The 22,512-nt window shown below is 43.5% G+C and overlaps 1 protein-coding gene across 6 annotated transcripts in view; it reads right to left on the minus strand.

The window, feature by feature from the left end:
- Positions 1 to 22,512, minus strand: part of LOC126281932 (neurobeachin) — a 2,071,601-nt gene that overhangs the window by 1,044,800 nt on the left and 1,004,289 nt on the right. The gene's annotated exons all lie outside the window — the stretch shown is intronic.

The following is a 22,512-nucleotide window of genomic DNA, read 5'->3' on the forward strand; positions in this document are numbered from 1 at the left end:
ATGAGGATCAGTTTAGCTTTTAGGAAAGGTAAAAGCACCAGAAGTCTGTTCTGACGTGCTTGATAATGGAGGCAAGATTTACGAAAAATCAAGACCCTTTCGCGGGGTTTGTCGACCGAGAAAAAAAATTCGCCAGCGTAAAATGGTGCAAGATCTTTCAAATTCTCAGAACAACAGATGTAAATTACAGAACCAACAGAGAACAATATGAATGAATGCCCAAGTGGGAAATGCTCCAATGAAAAAGGGCGTAATGTTGGTTGGTTGGTTGGTTGGTTGGTTGGTTGGTTGGTTGGTTGATTTGGGGGAGGGGATGAAACAGAGAGGTCATCGATCCCATCGGATTAGGGAAGGATGGGAAAGGAAGTCGCCGTACCCTTTCAAAGGAACCATCCCGGTATCTGCCTGAAGTGATTCAGGGAACACGGAAATCCCAAATCAGGATGGCCGGGCGCAGAACTGAACCATCGTCCTACCGAATGCGAGTGCAGTGTGCTAGCCACTGCGGCACCTCACTCGGTGGGGCGTAAGGTCTTTTTCCCATACTGCAGGACCTGCTCATCGTAGCACATCTCAGGGGCATAATCAGATATAAAAGACATTTAGCATCGCCGCAAAGCATCAGCGAATATTTTGTCCCCCATGAAACTTGCTCCTCATTAGACGCTTGGTGGAAAGACTTCGAAGAGCACTGTGTAGAGTACATTACCAGAACATGCTGTCGAAAAGCAACAAGATATAGTTGCAGGCGTACTTCCCTTCAGTAACTGTGCCTGGCTTTCTGTAGATACAGACACAAAAGCTTTGGAAATCGGTTTCAAATAAACAACTAACACAGCTGAGTGGCAAATTGGTGTGAAAAAAGCTTGTGTGCTCCCAAACAAAGACTTTTTCTTTTCTAAAGCAAATTTCTGAGGTCGGGCCGCAGACATGTGTTACAACAAGGAAGGCCTACGAGTTATTATAAATTTATTTTTGCAAGTTACGGTACCATCAGATCCGTTGCAATCTCTAGCAGCCTTGTATTCGTTACGTGTCACAAATGAACAGTCACGGCGTATATTGGTGAATTTCGCTCCTACGTCTTTGACGAAAGCCAACGCACCAGTCCTCTCTCCGCCAACAGACAAGTTTGGAGCAGCCAGACGGCCTCATAATGCTGGAGGAAAATAAAGGCGCACAGCCGGTAGGAGACGGCCACGGGTCATCGCACAGCACAGCACACAGCAGCGTATGACGCGCTGCCGGCGGCTGCCTTTGACGTCCGCGCAGCCGCGAGAACCGGCGCGTGGGCGCCTGCCACCAATTTATCTGTGGCTGCCGGCCAAAGTAGAAAAAAACGAAATATCACCGGGAAACGTCTGGCCGGGCGCTGTCCCGCCGGTGGACTCGCTGCCGTCACGGGCCGAACAAAAGGCTCGGCCGGCGCCGAGTTCTGCTCCGCTGGCGTTACGCCGAACAGGCCACCGGACGTAAGGAGCACTGGTCGTCCCCTTCATCCCCCCACTCCCCCGTTTCGCTGACCGCAGCTCTCTCTTCAACTACAGGCAGTACTTCCTCTGCTTTGCTTACGAGGAGAACACGGCACACACCATAACGCTATTTCCCAGAGTCTTCGTTCAGTGAAAGAATCCGCAGATATTCGACCGATTCTGAGAAAACGACGGTCAAAGTTTTCAATGTACTTCACGGGACGTTTAGCGAGTAAGCAGGCTAGCCGAAGCGGTGGCACAGGGACTGGCGCCGCGTCTACATTTTTGCACCCCACGTTCGAAACAAGGTTATTATTTTTATTTTGGTTTTAATTTACGAGTATCTACCGGTGTCTATAGAAGACTACTGCTCGATTATTTTCCAGTGCATATTGAAATTACGATTCCCTTACTCGTCAACTAATTTTACGCCTGGTAAACGATTTTTAAAACGGAGGAAGAAAAAAATAATAACTGAATAGAAAAACTATTTGAAAATGTTTTCGGTGAAATTCCTATAGTATATCTTGACACCACGACCAAATGCACGCGCCAGGTTTTGGAAAAGTGATCCGTTATGCGTGGTTTGCCGCGAAATTATTGCCAACGCATAAAATCTTCAGCAACGTTAACGATGTTTCTTTCTTGAGTGAGATTTATGCGAAGAAATTTCGCTGTCGGAAACGTGCCCTCGCGCGAAACTCGTGGTGTTCGAATTTCTGTATTTCGAATGTTTCTCCGATCGGTATCATCCAAGGGATTGCACCAAATCTTCCTCTAGAATTAAGAATTGATGTAAGAACAAAAATACGAATATGAAAATCTAAAAAGGTTGTAGTCCCTAAAAATACCGTACACACATTTATTATACAATAAATGTTCGACACTTCTTATGAAACCAAGTGGTAATTTTACAATTAATACCGTTGTATCCATTAACTTGATAGAAAGATTCGTCTAGTAACCTTCTACGGACACGGGTAGATAAATGAAAAAAATAAAGTAAGTAAAAACAGTAATCGGGTTTCGAACACATGATGCAGTAAGTCAGAGAGCGCGATGCTAGCCACTATGCTACCATTTTTGGCTATTCTACCACTGAGCGACGTTTCTTGGAAACTGGGTTATGGCACTTGCCGTGTTCTCCTTGTTAGATCTCTCTACTGAATAAACTTGTCGTTATCCGTAGAACAGAATGAAGGAAAAAGATTTCGTGGTGTCGTGAGTTACGGAAGTTACCTGAAATATTTTTATTCAATGAGGGGTGTGTTTCAACAATGTTATACTCAACTGCTCGGCTCATGTTTTATCATGGTCACTTTCAAAACGACAAAATGGGATTTGTGAGTCCACCTTCATGCAAGTCTTTGGTCTCCTGAAACTAGAATAATATCCTAGTAATAAGAAAGGTAAGAGATTTGTTCTTCGCGGAGACGGAGAAAATTTTTTGGGGAGCGCAGTCTATCTGTATCACCCGCCTCACGTTCCAGCCGTTGGTTACTCTGGGTACTGGAAACGCTGGGGTAAGCGTCAGACAGCCTCTGTTTCTGCTTCTTACTTTCGGTACAGAAATGTATATGCTCGGTAAAACATAGCTGTCGCCTCTTAACGTAATAGGGCTACTTGTCGCGATTTCTACCAGCCGTAAAGAAAACTACAGTACAGACCTAGTAGTGTACCGAGTGTTCCAACATTCTCCTGGTATTAACTAAGGCATGTAGCACGCATTCACTACTTAGCTCTAGAAATTTATTTTATGACCTTTTACCTGCATACGGTGATTTCACGCGAATCCAAAGAACTTAAAGCTAACTAGAAACCAAACCCCGCCCTCACATGCCATATAGGCCCAATGGTACCGACCTGCCGTCGTGTCATCCTCAGACCACAGGCGTCACACGATGCGGATATGGAGGGGCATGTCGTCAGCACACCGTTCTCCCGGCTGTATGTCGGTCTACGACACCGCAGCTTCGATCAAGTAGCTGCTCAGTTTTCTTCACAGGGACTGAGTGCACCCAGCTTACCAACAGCGATCGGCAGACCGGACGGTGACCCATCCAAGTGGTAGCCCAGCCCGATAGCTCTTACCTTTCGTGATCTGAGGGGAACCGGTGAGTTACCACTGAGGCAAGGCTGTTAGCATCTACAGAACGTGCACTTCATAAGAAAAATAGAGGTCTGGCGTTTGTTCTCAGTACTCAGGTATTCTAACAGTGACTGTGAAAGTCTTACCAGAATTAACTGTAAATCACATTTTTATGGATAAAATCAATTTCTTTGCCGTACTGATGTCTTCCTAGTAGCGCAGGGAATGGCGGGCTATAAAAAGTCACGTCAGCATTTTAACTCAGAGAATATACGTTATTATGACGTTTTGTTTTGTATAATCACAGTCATTCACACGACACCGAAACACACTTGACACTTGATAACAGGTCGGAGGTAGGCAAAGGCAAACCACCTCTACTAGGGCATTGCCATGAGCGGTGATGCAGGATTCTCTCATCTGCTCCCTACACTCATAAAATTATAGATTATATTTTATTATAGTTAATCCAGAGCATCGACAATATTAATGCGCCCAACAGTCTTTATGGCCTAAGTGAACTGAATTCCCCGATTAGAAACAAGTACCACCCAAGTGTTGCATTTTATTCGGGTAGTTCTGTGCCGCGCTGGTCGAAACCAATCCATGACAGTCAGCGACTCGGTTATGATATTCTGCAAGGCATATGAAGGCGATGTTGAGTTTAACGTGAATTTGTATCAAAACTTTTAAAATGTACCTGCTAATCGACATGTCGATTGTCGAAACACACGCACGAGCGAGAAGCTAATCGCTTGAGGAAGAAAGCTAAAGCTAAACTGAAATTCAACGACATGAATTCGCTTAGTGGCAATATAAATCGAAAGCCCGAAAAATTACGTAACCATATGGTTCCAAGGAAGGTACAAGCAATGTCGTATTTCATCTACAAAGTATGTAAACGTTGAATGACACCTGATGTATATTAATATACCAATAAAAGGTCGGATTTTAGGGATCCGTCAAAACAGTTAATGCTCATTTCGTGGAATCTTTATGTCCTTCCGTCTCTGTCCGTCTGTCTGTGCGAATGATACTCAAGGACGACATCTTTGAAATGCAGTTTTTAATTGCATGTTAAATACACTGCTTAAAACACTTTTTAATGAAACATGGTTCTATTAAAGAATTTTAATCAATGTTTAAAACAAATAAAAATATTTTTTACGTATTTTTACCCGAATACGGGATAAACACCATGTGAGGGTGAGGTTGAGGGGCATCCCACTAAATCTCCCCCAAACATAATTAATATACGTCCACTAAATACTCCTTGTGGTGGAGGGAAGGGGAAAATTAAATTTTGTTACGGGTGACAATCACAAGGGTTAAATTACAGTTTAGTCTTTACATAATTTGAAAGGTGTACAGTTTCGTTAAACAATAATTGTTAGATCATTATCATCAAGCATTTGACATTCATTATCGCTAATGATGGCGTCTTCCAAATTTTCTTATGCATTTCCATCTTCAGCACTCAATACTATTCCCGCATGTTTCGAACGTCGCAGCGCAACATGCGACACGGAATCAGTCCTAAATGCGTGACTTATACGAAAAAGAAAAGTAAATACACTTATTCGCGAAATAAAATTTTTTTCTCGCTTTGATCCTCTGGGGATGGTATATTAGCGTCATTACAAAATCTGCGAGGAACTATACAGCAACACGTAGAAGCAAGACATATTTCATTGTCGACCGACAAACAAATTTCGTCTGCTACAGCAAAGCGAGGCTGTCTTCTCTCATACAAAGCTCGATTCTCTTCAAGCTTCGTTGGAAGATTGTTAAGACGACACAGCGCCACCAAATGCAGGTCACAATCGGCGTCGATGATGTCGTGGCGAGTGTATTACAGTAAGAAGCCGACGACAACACGATAACGACTCGGCGTAGCAGCAGGCGGACGATTCCGGCGGACCAGCTCATTACAGTTAAGGGCGAGCAGGAGGGAGCTGACAAATGGCTGGCGCGGCAGCTTATTAAAACCGCAGCAGCTGGCGCGGCCGCAGCCTGCAAGTTGGTCCGGGGCTCTGGGAGCTTCCTCCGCTGCGTCTCTCTCTCTCTCTCTCTCTGGCCGCTAAAATATATTGATTGCGTCGGAAGGGCAATTGCAGAGGCGCGGTCGCGGAGGAGGCCGTAACTTTCATAAACACCCGGGCGCAAACTTCCCCCGCGACGCTTGAAGGCGGGGCGGCGATATAAACTTGGCCTCTTCCCTCCACTGTCCCGCACCCCTCCCCTCAACCTCCTGCCCATACCACCAGCAACTCTCGGCGCGTTCTGAAAAGCCTCGCTCCCGTGCGAGGCGCGATCCGCAGCTACTAACTCTGCCAGTAAATTGATACTAAGCAGCGCAGAATGCGCCTCATACCGGAGCAATTTGTGACTGACTGCGCGCGGTGGGTAATAACCTAGCGCGCGGCGGAAGAGGAGGGCGAGACATTTAAGGCGGTTCTCCCACGGCTATTAAGGCGCCGACGGCGATTAATGAGCGCTCCGGAACCTGCGCAGACTGAAGGGCGGATTCCGTCGCCGTCTCGTGCTATTTTAGGAGCTACTGTCCTGTCGGGAATTGACACTTGCGAGACCGTGACTGAGTGAACGACTTTCAGAGCAGGAATCTTTTTCAGGTCAATGTAAACTACAGTGCTTCACTTTTTCATGACTGCAGTAACATCTGTAACTAGAATACAATGTTGAACCGTACAAATTTTCATAACTTTCAGCTGAACTAGATTCGGTGAAAGCAAACGAATAAATGAAACGGATTGTGGCGAAACAAGCGCTATATCATTTTAAGAGGTACAGAGACGAGAGCGTATGCCGGAACTTAACCCAGTTCACTGCTGCTAGCAACACGTCATCATAGCGCCCTCCTCTGTAGCTTACAAGTATTGCGCCATAATTTAAAAATGTAATTAAAAATTAAAGTTGTTTTTCCAAACTTCGTCAACATGTGCTTCAGCGTATTAACGTTTAAATTGTCGGATGCGTCTCTTTCCCTAAATCGTTTTAAACAAAAAATAAGTGGCGCTAAATAATAAAGCTAGAAAGCCAAAAATTCGCATGAAGACTCAGTTTGATGTGACTACTTGAAGTATGGGACCCCATTTAGCTACCTCTAACAGTTTTCGAGTAATTTACTCAAAATTAAATTTGGAACAAAAACGTCGTTATTTGTAGTAGATTAAGTATCTGTTATATCAATGCTAAAAAGTTATGATAACAGTGAAACTCATTAAATAATAGAGCTATAACAAGTTTCGAGATCTTGATGTAAATACAGTGACAACCAAAACAAGGTCTCTTAAAGTTGTAGTTGGGAGGTCACGTTCTACTACCAGTTTCGTTCTCAACATTCTAGACCGCAAAGTTTAAATGCAGTCCAGCTAAATCTTTTTCTGTTATTATAGCCAATTTAATTACATTCATACAAAAATTACTAAAATTATAAATTAATACCTAACAGTGTTATAAAATCTTATGTGTCCGAGAAAACGGCCATTTAGAGGCTACTACCGGGGCATACAGCGGATGACAGCAGGTGTTTCTTTGGCCGTCCGCTGTGCCCGTATATAAATACGGCTTGAGAGGCAACACTTGACTTCACGTCAATGAAACGCCGGCTTTTGCGCTGCCTCGGGTGACGTCACAGCCAGATTGCAACTAAACTCATGTTTTCGGCACAAACAGGAAGTGAACGCGCGACGGCTGTACACCGTCCTGGATCACTTAGATTTCGTGGAAGTAACTGTTTATGTGCCGCCCGTATCGATACGAAAACCGAGTCGCAAGTGGTGAGATTGCTTTCCACTTTTATGGCGAGTAAATAACTTAGATTATCAGAAGTCAGGGCGAAAGACCATTTATTGGTACCTTACCACAGAGGGCGCCTCTGAACTGCTCATGGTGCTCTTTATTATAGAGACAGCATTACTCTTTATTATCTTCAGGAATATTACGAAGTTGTGGGTGTGAAAGTTATCAACTATATCAATCAATTAGAACTCAAAATTCTCATTTATAATCGTAGATCCTGATCCCGGTGAGTAAATAGAGTGTAGAAACATTTCTTTCAGTGGACAAGACATGAAAATGGACTTGCCGACTGGAAACTATGGTTGGTATGTTCTCCATCGCTTTCTGGCTGACCACAAAAATAGTTTACAGGCTCTTGTAAAAGACGGCGCCGCTGCCCCACAGCATATCAGTGGAGATGTAATAACATGACATCATGCCAGTGGCAGAAATACTGAACTTGCAGTATAGTGAAACAGTAAACACCCAACCCCCCACCCCTTTTTTTTCTTTTTTTTTTTAAGAATCGAGCATACAACAGCCTCAAATGTCTGATTACTTTACAAATGAGTTAATTTTTAAATACTTGACGTTCAGCGTGCAAGCGAGAAAAAAGTTTAGGAAAAATTTGAAATTATGTTTAAAACTTGTTCGAAGAGTGTAATCTGGGTGTAATCTGCGCTCCGTTTCCAGCAAATTTCGTTTTTCACGCATTTCAATGTTAATGACTTCATACCTCCTGAACTGTGGGTCGTATAATGCTATAATTCTGTGTTGCGAATACAGTCAGTAGTACAAAATATTAAATTAAAACTTCCATGACTGATTCGGCAGTTTAACTGGATTAACATTGCAAGTGCAGGAAGCGATAAACTTTTGTTTTCCTTCCTTGCGTCGTTTTGTGGGGGTTGTGACGAAAAAGAGTTTCGAATGAATTTGAAATTACACTGCTGGAAATGGAAAAAAGAACACATTGACACCGGTGTGTCAGACCCACCATACTTGCTCCGGACACTGCGAGAGGGCTGTACAAGCAATGATCACACGCACGGCACAGCGGACACACCAGGAACCGCGGTGTTGGCCGTCGAATGGCGCTAGCTGCGCAGCATTTGTGCGCCGCCGCCGTCAGTGTCATCCAGTTTGCCGTGGCATACGGAGCTCCATCGCAGTCTTTAACACTGGTAGCATGCCGCGACAGCGTGGACGTGAACCGTATGTGCAGTTGACGGACTTTGTGCGAGGGCGTATAGTGGGCATGCGGGAGGCCGGGTGGACGTACCGCCGAATTGCTCAACACGTGGGGCGTGAGGTCTCCACAGTACATCGATGTTGTCGCCAGTGGTCGGCGGAAGGTGCACGTGCCCGTCGACCTGGGACCGGACCGCAGCGACGCACGGATGCACGCCAAGACCGTAGGATCCTACGCAGTGCCGTAGGGGACCGCACCGCCACTTCCCAGCAAATTAGGGACACTGTTGCTCCTGGGGTATCGGCGAGGACCATTCGCAACCGTCTCCATGAAGCTGGGCTACGGTCCCGCACACCGTTAGGCCGTCTTCCGCTCACGCCCCAACATCGTGCAGCCCGCCTCCAGTGGTGTCGCGACAGGCGTGAATGGAGGGACCAATGGAGACGTGTCGTCTTCAGCGATGAGAGTCGCTTCTGCCTTGGTGCCAATGATGGTCGTATGCGTGTTTGGCGCCGTGCAGGTGAGCACCACAATCAGGACTGCATACGACCGAGGCACACAGGGCCAACACCCGGCATCATGGTGTGGGGAGCGATCTCCTACACTGGCCGTACACCTCTGGTGATCGTCGAGGGGACACTGAATAGTGCACGTTACATCCAAACCGTCATCGAACCCATCGTTCTACCATTCCTAGATCGGCAAGGGAGCTTGCTGTTCCAACAGGACAATGCACGTCCGCATGAATCCCGTGGCACCCAACGTGCTCTAGAAGGTGTAAGTCAACTACCCTGGCCAGCAAGATCTCCGGATCTGTCCCCCATTGAGCATGTTTGGGACTGGATGAAGCGTCGTCTCACGCGGTCTGCACGTCCAGCACGAACGCTGGTCCAACTGAGGCGCCAGGTGGAAATGGCATTGCAAGCCGTTCCACAGGACTACATCCAGCATCTCTACGATCGTCTCCATGGGAGAATAGCAGCCTGCATTGCTGCGAAAGGTGGATATACACTGTACTAGTGCTGACATTGTGCATGCTCTGTTGCCTGTGTCTATGTGCCTGTGGTTCTTTCAGTGTGATCATGTGATGTATCTGACCCCAGGAATGTGTCAATAAAGTTTCCCCTTCCTGGGACAATGAATTCACGGTGTTCTTATTTCAATTTCCAGGAGTGTATGTGTAAACTTCGTTGCAAGTCGCTATCTGCTCTTAGTCTTAAGCACTGGGTAAATATAATCTGAGCATCTGCGCGCCGTCAGTTGCGCCACCTCAAGACATACACAGGTAGGCCATGTCATACGCGGACTCGTTAACTGCGTAGTTTTAAATTTAGGTCCTGTGCTAGTGTTTGAAGCAGTGATGCGTTAGCGCCGTCTTGTGTCGCGCTTGTCGCGACGTGAAGAGGAAAGAGCTTACGGGTGCTCAACGGCGGCCTGATCAGCGTCGGGGCGTGAATCGCCGGTTCAGGTTAATACATCTGTCAAGTTCAACTCGACAGGGTCCGTATTTAAAACATTAGGTAAAAGGAAAGAAAGTGTGCCTGTTGAGCGAATGAGATTTTATTCACTAATAATAAAGTTAGGACTTTGATCGCTGTGAGAAAGGTGAGCCTATTGTTGACATACAGCGTGCTTTGGGACTTAGAAAATACACTATCAGAACCGTACGTGATAAAGCAGAATCAATTCTAAAAACTGCTCAACCTTTAAATAACTTACGCGTGCCTATAGTGGCCAAATCTCGTCGGAGGCGATGGAAAGAATGGAAAATACCAAGCCACTGAACTGAATATCACGACCAACAGAAGTTGCCTCTCTCTGGAAACTGCTTTTTAAGCTAAATCCAAAAGCTTTGTGCAAATTTAACGAACGATGAGGACGATCCAGCACCGTTCTTGGCCGTCTCAGTTTGGTCTGATTGCTTCAAAGATAGTTTTGGCTTTCACAACATTAAACAAACAGGAGAGGCACCTGCGGCAGATGAAGTTTGCGCGGAGGATTTTTGAAAAAAAGCGTTAAAAAATTGCAGATAAAGGCTATGCTGCGAAGCAGGTTTTCAACCTTGATGAAACTAGCTTAACTGGAAACGACTGCCTAGCCGCACGTTCATTTCCACTGAAGGAAACACAGCACCTGGATTTAAGGCTGCCAAGGATTGATGCACCAGTCATTAAGGAGAAAATGTTGCAGAGGACTGCAAATTCAGCCACTTATGATCCACCACGCTCAAAATCGTAGGGCACTAAAGGGTTGCACCAAGAGCAGCCTGTGAGTTCGTTGTAGATGGAGTAAAAAGATGGGATGACTTCTGCTATTTTCAGTGACTATTTTCTTGATGTTAACTGAAGCCTTGTGAGAAGGAAAAAAATGTGTTTCAGAATTCATATCCTCCTTGATAACTTTTCCGGCCACCCACTTTGCATTATTTGTTCAAATCAAAACACTGAAGTCTGTTTCTGTCACCGACCACTACATCTATCCTGCAACCCATGGGTCAGGAAGTTATTTCTACATCCAAGGCATAATAAATGCATAAAATTTTCTCAATTCTCACAGACGTTTGTTATTGGAATGACGAACTTATCGTAAAGATTTTCTGGTGTCAGTTTAACAACTTCGCGATGGCGATTACAACTATCAGAGGCGCGTGGACTGATATCAGTTCAAAATCTGCCAGCGGTATAGGGAAGAAGATGTGGCCCGATGCTGTGACAACAAATGAAGTGATCTCACCGTTGAAACGAGAGAAATTGAGGAAGAGGTAAAGCAGGCTGGACTCACAGGTGTCGATGAAGGGAGTGTCTGTGACCTAAATTCTCATTCCGAGGAAGTGAAAAACGAAGATTTGCATATAAGGGATTCTATTACGTAAACTGCACTGACTACAGCATCGTCAGGGTGTTCCCATGTAATTGACCCAGGGGTTATTTAAGTTGTACATGGACTTAATAAAAATGATTTTAGTGTATTACTGTCTATTTCAGCGTCAAATTTTTAGGTGTATTAATGCTGCCTTGAAACGCATTTCAGAAAGATGATAATGGCTATATTTTGGTGAAAGTACTAAGAAACTCTCGTATTTCGAACTTAATATGTGAGTAAATGAGAACCTAAACCCACATTTTACATATAAAATGACTCTCGATACACGCGAATTCGGTATATGCAGCCATTCCACGGAACTTACCAACCGCGTACTACGAGATTTATTTGTACACAGTTCCAAACTGTAATACTTGTCTTCGAGATTTACTTGTACACTGTTCCTAACTGTAATACTTAAGTCTTTAGTATAAGATTATACCTCTTAATGAATGGATTATGACAACATTTTATATATTTAAATTCTGTCAATATTATGTGAAATATCAAAAATCAAAATTTTGTTGCCCTGAAAGCTGTTTGATAGGCAACATGCGGCAGGGGCCATGCACCGAATCAGCCGTTTGGTGACAGGTACGTCGTGGCTACTGAAAATTTGTCACTGGCCAAGTCCCAAACCCGTATTGCGTTCTCCTTGTGGGAAACCGAATGAGACGGCACAGCGGCTAGCACACTGGACCTTCATTCGGGAGGACGGCGATTCGAATCCACGTCAGGCCATCGCGGCTTATGTCTTCCGAGGAGTCCCTAAACCGCTTAATTCGACAGGTTCTATGGTTCCTTTAAGGCACGCTCGTTTTCCTTCCCTGTCGCAGCTCCAATACACACTCGTGCTGAGTTTTTAATGACCTCGTTGTTGCGGGATGTTAAACGATCCGACAATCGTTACGAACTGTCGCCTTAACCACTAGACTATTCCAGCACGCCTCCAGGTATCTTCATTGATTTGACTCTCATCATACATTGATTTGCCATTGGTGAATCTAATTTAACTAATGTAGGCCCAAAGTGTGCGGTCCAAAGCTATGGGAAGGAACTGGATGTGATGTCGGTCATCTGCAGGTGAGGCCTGTGTAGTTACATTGTCATCGAACAGAGTGCCTCGTCCACGAATAACCTCATGGAGCTTTAGGTATCATCCAGTACACCATATATATGTAGTGCGAGCTGTCTGGCTGCAGCTGCGAGAGACTATGATCACGTGTGTGAGAGTTTTGTGTGTGTGTGTGTGTGTTTGTGTGTGTGTGTGGTCTATTTTCGACGAAGGCCTTGTGACCGAAAGCTCGCTTTCTGACAGTCTTTTTGTTGTGTGTATCTGCGACTCAGCATCCCTGCTATATGGTGAGTAGCAACTATTATTTTCATAATACCGTTACATGTCATCCTCGATTTTCGACTGTATGATAACTGAAACTACAACGGTCATATCACAGTTCCTTGGAACTCTTGAAATCAATCTTTTATCTGTTGATTTTGTTTCATTACGGATGACATGTTGCGCTCTGTCTGTAAGAAGATATTGAATCCGATCACAAATCTGGATCGATACTTCCGTCAAATGGTAAACGATTTGTGGATGGATGAACAACTGAGCACTGCTCCCGTGACGAGTGCACGCTCCCGCTTAGTCTCGGCGGAAGGGGAAGCAGTCTCCTCCCTGCCCCTCCCCACGCACTGTGGCTGTGGCCGCCACTGATTGACCGACGTCGACGCCGAGCACGCACGACGGCGTGCGTGGAGCCTGGCCCGCTATCAGCCCCCCTCCCCCTCCCACCCCCCCCTCTCTCTCTCTCTCTCTCTCTCTCTCTCTCTCTCTCTCTCTCACGTTCATACACACACAGCCCCGTGCGCGCATTGAGTACGCGTGTATACGCGTTACCAGCGGCGAGACCAACAGCGCCTTCCCCGAGTGTATCTGCGAAGTTTCTACACAACCTTAGGGTGCTGGAAGCAAAAGATTCTTTCCTTTTAAAACTATGGCAAATAGGCTCCTAGGCGATGCAGCCACCCCACTCGCTTTGGAAGGCAACCGCGTTACCCGGTTATGAACCCATTTGCAACCAGCAGACGTATCACTTCTAACAGAAATCACGTCGCATGACTGTAGCTTCTAGGTTAGGGATATTTTTACTACAATATTTTCTTTTCCTGTTGAAGTCCAACTCCGCTTTCGAGGAACACGTTGGCTTTTCTCAACGTTTAACTGCTTCAGTGTTTGAGTTTCATTTTGCCACAAAATGTTCGTCCTCCGCAGTAGTGAAAATTTTTCAGATCTGTACTGACACTTCGAATGACTGCGTGTCTTGTTATCATTCGAATATTAAGTAAGAATGTGCAAGTTTTTCAACCAATGTACAACGGGAACACTGATCGAACCTAAGGGATAATAATGTCAATGTAGTCCTCTGAAATTGAGTAGTTGCACCAAAACCAGTTGGTCTCCAACGATAAAAGAAACAAAATACTGCTCATGAAGACTGCATATTACTAGAAACACCAGCATGCTTGTTTTTACATTCCTGCTGGAATGTTCCTCCCATCTGTCCTCGGAGCTTCTGTGGTATCGAGTGAAAAATCCCCGCACGCCTCGTTCACGGCCTGAATCGACCCAGCATTTGCGATGCGTGGTGTGCAACACAAACCACGCAAGTTACTGCTCTGCAGAGTTATTCCGAAATGTGTATTGGCGGTCCCGAATTAATCCTCTGCACAGCCACACTGTCAAATCAGTCTAAACAGGGTCAGCAGCCTCGCTTTCACCGTGAAACAGGGTTAAAATTGTCGCTAATCCTATACGGTAATCAATGTCGTGTACCAATGCTATTACTTTCAAAGGACTCTCACATTCACCCCATAAATTCGAAAACGTGCATCATGTAATAAAATCTGTACTTACATACCGCTGCATGCCATCCATTTAGAGATGAGTAAACGCCAGTAAAATATTTAGTTTAATATCGGAATTATGTATATAGTTATTTGCATTACCTATGTCACAAGTTTCTATATAAAAACGCCCCTATTTTATCCGCTGACAGTTTTAAATGCGGAAATTGTTATTCCATCAGAATAGGAACTGATTACACATATTGAATTTCAGGAGAGTCTGCAATTTAAAAGACGAACTCTTTTAAACAACTCCCTGGAAATCCATCGTGGGTGACGACGGCATATTATTGTTACAGCACACATTTTGGCAATGCAAGCTTTTTTACGAATATCGGGTCATGAGGTGAACGAAGCCAGTTTACAGGGACCTTTCAGGCACTCTGGATTACTGATCATGGGAAACTGTGAGGAAGGCCAGATGGATTTTGGAGTTTGCTCGTCGCGAATACACATCCACCGTCAACTTGCAAATTTGTCAGTTGTGGCCATCATAACATCGTATATAGCTATGTACAGACTGTTAGCCCGGACTAGGATGAAGATACCTGTACTACACGAGTACTGAAAGACTAAGGTAGATCATCTTAGTAGACCCTCGGCAAACATGAATCTCCTTCCTCTCACACTGCTGCTTCTGCAGTGAATGGATTCAGCTGCTGTCAGTCTGAAACTCGAACTACGTAGACGGCTCAGATGATGGAGCACTGCCTGGGGAAGGACAAGATGCACATATGAGTTCCCATATGAGTTCCTGTCTGGTGGCTGGCACTCCGTTTTAATCTGCGTATAAGTCAAGTGGGGACTATCCCCGAAGTATGAATGCTGCGGAATGAGCACAGTTACATGGGGAAAGCAAACTAAAAGATACGTACTGTCTCATAAAAGATTTATAGCTCAGTCTCCTTGTGCACAGCAATTTTATCAGACAGTGATTATTTGTGGACCTTGTCGTTGGTGGGGAGGCTTGCGTGCGTTAGCGATACAGATAGCCGTATCGTAGGTGCAGCCACGACGGAGGGATATCTGTTGAAAGGCCAGACCAACGTAAGGTTCCTGAGGAGGGGCAGCAGCCTTTTCAGTAGCTGCAGGGGCAATAGTCTGGCTGATAGACTGATCTGGCCTTGAACATTAACCAAAACGTCCTTGCTCTGCTGGTACCGTGAACCGCTGAAATCAAGGGGAAACAACAGCCGTAGTTTTTCCTGAGGGCATGCAGCTTTCCTGTATGGTTAAATGATGGCGTCATCTTGGGTAAAATATACCAGAGATAAAATAGTCCCCCATTCGGATCTCAGCCGGGGACTACTCAGGCCGTCACTATCAGGAGAAAGAAAATTGTTCTACAGATCGGAGCCTGGAATGTCAGATCCCTTAATCGGGCAGGTAGGTTAGAAACTTTAAAAAGGGAATTATACAACAATGAAAAGCATACAGAGAAAGGAAACTATAACGAGAAGGCGCCATTGCTGCCAATTGTTGAAAAGTAATTTACAGAAAATTTCGACGTGCATCAATCTGAACAGCTGCGCCCGATTGAAGGATAATAAAAACCATGAGACGTCCTGAGACCCGCCAAGAACAAAAAATAATAAACAAAAAACAGCAACAGTTAAAAAGTTGTGGCACTACATCTGGAAACAAGAGCACGCGAACTGCCGCTTTTAAACAATCAGCAAGTGACGTCAGCGTATCAGTTACAATAGTGGTAGCATCAAAACTTCTCGCGATAGCATCAAAGCTAATGACAACAACAGGAAGACTTTTTGGCTGGTGCGCGCCGCGTCGTGTGAATCCGCCCGCCAGGGCTACATTTCTCTCCTTGATTTGCCCTAATGAGTGTACAGAACAATACTACTTACACTCGTGCGAATAATCATTAGGCTCGTTCAGTCAGAGCTCTCGTGCAGTCGTTGCCTGTTGTGCAGTCTGTGCCTGTTGTGTAAGTGATATTTATGAACCGTAATACCCATAAAAATGTACAATCTACCAGAATTGCAACGTGTTCTCAGCATGTAGGAATTTAAAGTGATCGATGGTAGAGGCATTCAATTCACTCCTTCGCATCCCGTCTTCCAAAAACTGTCCGATGTCTTGGCCGACATTGTCTCAAAAACGTCTTCAAAAAATATTTACACAACAATTAAAGAATATCGTCATGATCTTCTTACTTTTGTTGGAAACACCTTCAGGCTGGAATGTTTCGTTGAAGAAAAACACGACGACAGCAAAGATGAGTCGACCATACAACCAACAAACAGGAAACTTGGAAAGCCTTCAAGACTGGAAATAGGGAAATGGACCTTTCTGATGGCTGACAAAATATATGAACATCACAAAATTCCATGTGCCTTTTCTTTCAAATACGTGAAAGTGTATGAAAGTTCAAGTTCAAAGTACTTCTTGAAGATCACAGGAAGATGTAAAGAATGCGGAGCCACTTCGATGGGATTGCTCTGAAGAAGCCAAAAAAGGACAACGATATTATTCTAAACTGCAGACTTTCAAACTATTCGGACGACAGAAATCACCTGAAAAGAAGACAACTTCGTGGCACGAGAAGACAACAGGCAGCTGCTGAATATGTTGATAACAGGATGCCTGCTGCCCTCTGGCGAAATGGTGAATCGAAAAATATGTCTTTCGGAGACATGATTCCTCCAAATTTACCAAATGCTGATGTCTTGAGAAAGGCTAAAAAGGAGGAAAGGAACAAATGATTTGGCATAACAACTAACAAGCCTGTTGAAAACCTGCAAATCGCAACCCATCGGGACGAAATTCGCGCAATCGGATTGGACCCATTCTTATATATATATATATATATATATATATATATATATATATATATATATATTGGCTGAAAGTTCAAAGTCAGTTGCACAAATCACAAACATTGTCATTAAATCAATAGCAGTGTATACGATTCAGTAGATGCTACAGGAGGCGTTGCATTTCGAGTCATTTCACGATTTGGAGATCTGTCAAACAGGGCTGACTGTATCAGTACAAGTGCATCCGCGAAGTAAACGTCCCTAGTAAAGATCCAATATCGTCAATCAGTCAGATGCCCAACTTATCCAGATGATATCCTCTAAGCATGAAGCATCATCCTTGTCATTTTTCTTTATAGAAATCGTCAGATCTGGAACTCCCAGACCAAAAATCATGGCAACTGATTTCGGTAAGGCTTTGTTGGTTGCCAGTTCTAGAGAAGCAGCCACCTGCTCGGGCTTAACAGATTATTTGAATAGGTGTTATAGTCATATGGTGTTACATGAAAGAGTAATTCTAGCCTCGTGTTGGCCGCCGGCCGATGTGGCCGAGCAGTTCTAGGCGCTTCGGTCTGGAACCTCGCGACCGCTACGGTCGCAGGTTCGAATTCTGCCTCGGGCATGGATGTGTGTGATGTCCTTAGGTTAGTAACGTTTAAGTAGTTCTAAGTTTTAGGAGACTGATGACCTCAGATGTTAAGTCCCTTAGTGCTCAGAGCTATTTGAACCATTTGAACCCTCGTGCTGTTTGTGAATAGATTTAAACCTTTTTATGGTTGTGATATCGAGGTGGATATGCTTCTCAAGAGGAACATCACGAGTCAAACAACTGTATCTTCGCGTTTTGGCCCATATTTACACGATGGCAGAATTTCGTGATATCAGGAGTGCTTTGCACTTACGTTTGGTTGTTGCGTTTAGTAAACATCTGGATATTGATGAGTGTGGTCAAGAATATTCATCAATGGAACATCAGCAGCACCTTGATAACATTATCAGAGGTGGTCCACGTCATTTATATATTGTTTGAGGGTTTTTAAAAGAACTCTTTCGGTGCTATCTAGAACTGTCAACAAAAGGGTTGTGCCAATTTATTATAATGTACACCAAGAGGGTCTCTAGTAAATGATATTATCTCAATAATTGTTATCCCCACAAAAAATGTTATTACAGTTTTCGGTAAACCTCTTGGGTTCCTATTAAGAAATATCATCAGACCTTTTGTAGGAATTTATTACTTTTACATAACAAAAGTGAGTTCCACAATAATGTAATTATCTCGCATAATGTTATCGTCACAAAAAATTTATGGTAGTTTTAGATGCTATTCAGAACTATCATCAGAACTGTTCTACGAATTTTGAGTATCACATTAAAACAACTATCGCATAAGCTATTATCGCCACAAAAATGTTCTTAACATTTTCAATACAACTCTTCAGGTATCATCCAGAACTGCCATCAAAACAGTTTACTATTTTTTTTTTCAAACTGACAAATAATTTTTTGCTATACCAAAATTTTACCGAGTTTTTGTTTTCTTCCCGAAATTCTGCAGAACTATTCGTGTTTTGAGTTCAACATTGCATACATATCAAGAACAATGAAAAAAAATGTATATTTCTCGAAAAACTTCACGGGAAATGCTCATAAGCATTCCTTATTAAATGCAGTTACTTCGTAAACAATTACCTGCAGCATTTTCGATGGAACTCTTACAATGCTGTCATCAGAACTGTTGTACGAATAGATATATTTTTTCCTTGTAGAGGAAGTGAGCCACAAAGAAATGTTGTTATGACTATCGATAGAAGTCTTAAGGTGTTATCCAGAACTGTCATCACAACTGTTGTGCGAATATATCTGTACAGAAAGTGTGTCCCACATTAAATCAATTTATCTCATAAACTATATTATCGACACAAAAATTGGGATTTTGGATAGAGCTCTTGGGGTTCCGTTCAGAACTGTCCTTATAACTCCAGAATGAGATTTTCACTCTGCAGCGGAGTGTGCGCTGATATGAAACTTCCTGGCAGATTAAAACTGTGTGCCGGACCGAGTCCTAAGAACTGTTGTACGACTTTACTTTTTGCGAAAATTGACAAAGAATGGTTTCCGTGCCAATTTTTTTCGAGTATTGTTGTTTTCTTCGCTAAATTCTGCTCAACTATTGAAATTTTGTAAAAAGAACTCTAGAACTACGGCACATCTATGAAGAATTATGAAAAAAATGTATATTTCTCGAAAAAGGGGTGCTAACTTCACACGACTTTTCCCTTGCAGTCAGCTCGTGTGACAGGGCCCGTCGTCCTGTGGAGCACGGTGGGGCGGGATGGGGGCGGTCTGCTGTAGATGGCTTTCCGCCCGTGGCGCAGCGGGCCACTGCCTGCACTAGCACTGCCGCTGTGACGTCACTGCTGGCTGCAGCCCATAGCACGAGGCGCGTAATGAGAGTAGAGCTGGCTGGCGCGCTCAACTGCGCCCACCTACTGTACAACCAGCACGGCCGCTTTCCCCCGCAACACACCACCAATATACTCCGTTCATCAGAATAATAAACCTCATGTAAACATTAAACATTTCGTTCCACATGGAGCATAAGCAAATCTGTCTCGAGCACAGTCAAGTACGAAAATGAGGATACATTTTGTGCTGTGCGTTACGCTTACGTCGACTCAGCGATAGTAAGGGACAACAGCTTTACCGGTGCATTTAACTTGTAAAGCATTGGCCAGCCTCCTGGCAGAGCAGAGGACAATACAGCCTTGAATGTCATTTAATTTTTGAACAGAATGAAATATGGTAAAACTCAGGCGGCATGCTTCTTATGTGATATGACAGATAACATGGTCTCAATCTTAGCTAACATAGTGCTGTAATTAAAAACGTGAGTGAACGAAATTTTCTGACTTTAACAAGGTTAATTTTTCTGCAGGAGATATGTGCGGCGTAAAAGCGCACTGCTGAGATTTCACCATGTAGTTCATTTAATATTGAAGCCACTGAAGGTATTACAGTCAGACGTCTGGTAACCTCTGAACTTCTTCCACACCGGCCTCCGAGGAAAGCGGTACATTTCAGTACTGCTACATTGATACCAAGGCGTTCAACAACAGAATCCTAAGCCACCAAATTGTCCACACTTCCTCCTCCTCCTCCACCTCTTTTATGGCGTGCTGTTTTGCATTTCGCCAGCGCTCGGTAGTGACGTGTCACAAAGCTTAGCGCATTAGTTCCACTAAGTTTGGCAGCTTCAGTATCTTGTTATTTCTCGCCACAAATCCCGTAATTTGCCTCCATGTCAATTCTATCACATCTATTCAGACAGCAGTGGTACGATGACAACTGATGCAGCATTTGTACAGAGTGCTCGACGGCGTGAAAATTGTTTTCTGTGGTTCTACGATGCTTATCACTTCGGTTCGTGTGATACCACATCTGCCCCATAAAACAGTGGGCATATTCAAACAATGAGTATTTGATTTTTCATTTTTCTCCAAAAATATAATTGTGCGATGTTTTCTTAACTTCTAAATCTGTAACAATCTTTTATAATATATCAATAATTAAGGGCGTGCATTTGCAATGAAAACCAGAATTCTGCACGTGATAGGTAATAAGAAACCAGAAGACGTGTAATTTTCTTCAAAGAAGTTATAGTTAAGTACGAGTTAATTACCCACTAGCCCGCCCGATTAACAAACAAGGACTCTACCGATTACGCCAAGATACCTATTAAACCTGGTTCTCTAATATTTATTACATCGTGCTTCTCAATAAACGTCAAATATCATTTTTTTCTGTAATGTTGTGAAAAACAATAAGAACAGCTTGTTTCTAGCCATTAATAGTGTCCCGCGCGCGTGGTTCGCTACGAAGCAGGAAGCAGTGTCATCCATTTTAGCTGTACACATGGACAGTGGGAGAATCAGAGCGTAAGTAGCGCTTACTGAGACTGTGACTGTACACGATTTTTAAAATAAAAATTACGTAGCTAAAGTATGTTTAAGAAAAACGTTGATGATTTTTAATACATCAGTAAATCTTAAAGTTTCATTTACAGTGACATAGTAGTAAAGTATCCTAATACATACTTTGGACCTACTCCTAAAAGCGGAACAATACCAGTGTTCGGGAGCTACGGCTGCTGACCCATTATCGCGTTTGTGTTTGTTTACATCAGGTTTATTCTTACGATGAACGGAGTACAGCTGCTCGCTGCTGCCGCGATTGTGTCCTCTTATTTCATATATATTTGAAACGTTGTTCCACAAAGCGCCTACAATCCAGCACACGTTGGTCTATCGATTGTTCATATGATTTCGAACGGATCCCGGTGGATTTTAGGACACATTCTAAGTTGGTATCTGAACGAATCATAAGTTGATTTTTGAATGCGTGCATGGTGTACGTGGTGTCCTTGCCAGGTGAATACCCGTCGCATCTAGAAATAAAAAACTTCCCCGCAGACTCGTGTGGTTGACTGGGTATGTGAATGATAAGCGTTGTTATAATTATAAGCGAAATGTGTAGATTCGAACTACGAGAGTGGAAGTAGACGACTAACAGGAATAACAGGTAAGAAAGACTACATTTTATCTTCTCGGTGTATGAAAGAAAAATATAGACAGAAAATTTTGGCCAGATTGCTACACTACTAAGGGCCAGCTGCACAGGCCCCAGTAGGCAACCGCGTAATTTTATTCTCGGAATAGCACGGAAAAAGCCTTGTACGAAAACATAATAACGCCTAATCGGAGAATAAACAAGGGATAACTAAATCTGTGACTCTGCTATGGTTAGTGGAGTTAACTGGAGAGTACGTTTTGACAATGGCAGGAATAGTTACAGAATTAGTTATGGAAGGATTATTTGTTAGAAAGAGGAAGGAGAACAAACGGGACATCACACAAATTATATGGAAGAATATGACGATTATAAATTTACATAAACATTCCGTACTACTATTACTTTTCTATCCCATTGTTGAGAAACTGGAGCATATGAATTCAATTTAAATTTATTTCCTAACATAAAGCTTTTTGCTTGTAGTAGGCCTAATAGGCATTTGATATTGGTACTTCGTGATTATATTCTGTCGTGTTATTTATGCAAATGAGGTAGATAAAAATTACCATTTGTGCCAAAACAGTCTCATTTACTTGGCCTGTGTTACAAATACTGCAATATTAGAAAGTTCTATTTCGTTTTATCTAGCAGACAGTGACAAAATAGGCGTAATAAAATCGAGAAACCACACTAGTCAGTCGTGGATACTATTCGTATTAACAACATTTTCATTATTAAACAACGACATTATCATTTTTCAAGTAGCAAAACGCTTGACGAAATTTAATGAGGCAATAGATCCTTTCGCAGAAAGGAAGCATGCCATGTAAACCTTTAGCAAGA

The sequence above is a fragment of the Schistocerca gregaria genome, chromosome 7, assembly GCF_023897955.1.
Source record: "Schistocerca gregaria isolate iqSchGreg1 chromosome 7, iqSchGreg1.2, whole genome shotgun sequence".
Taxonomy (NCBI): Eukaryota; Metazoa; Arthropoda; class Insecta; order Orthoptera; family Acrididae; genus Schistocerca; species Schistocerca gregaria.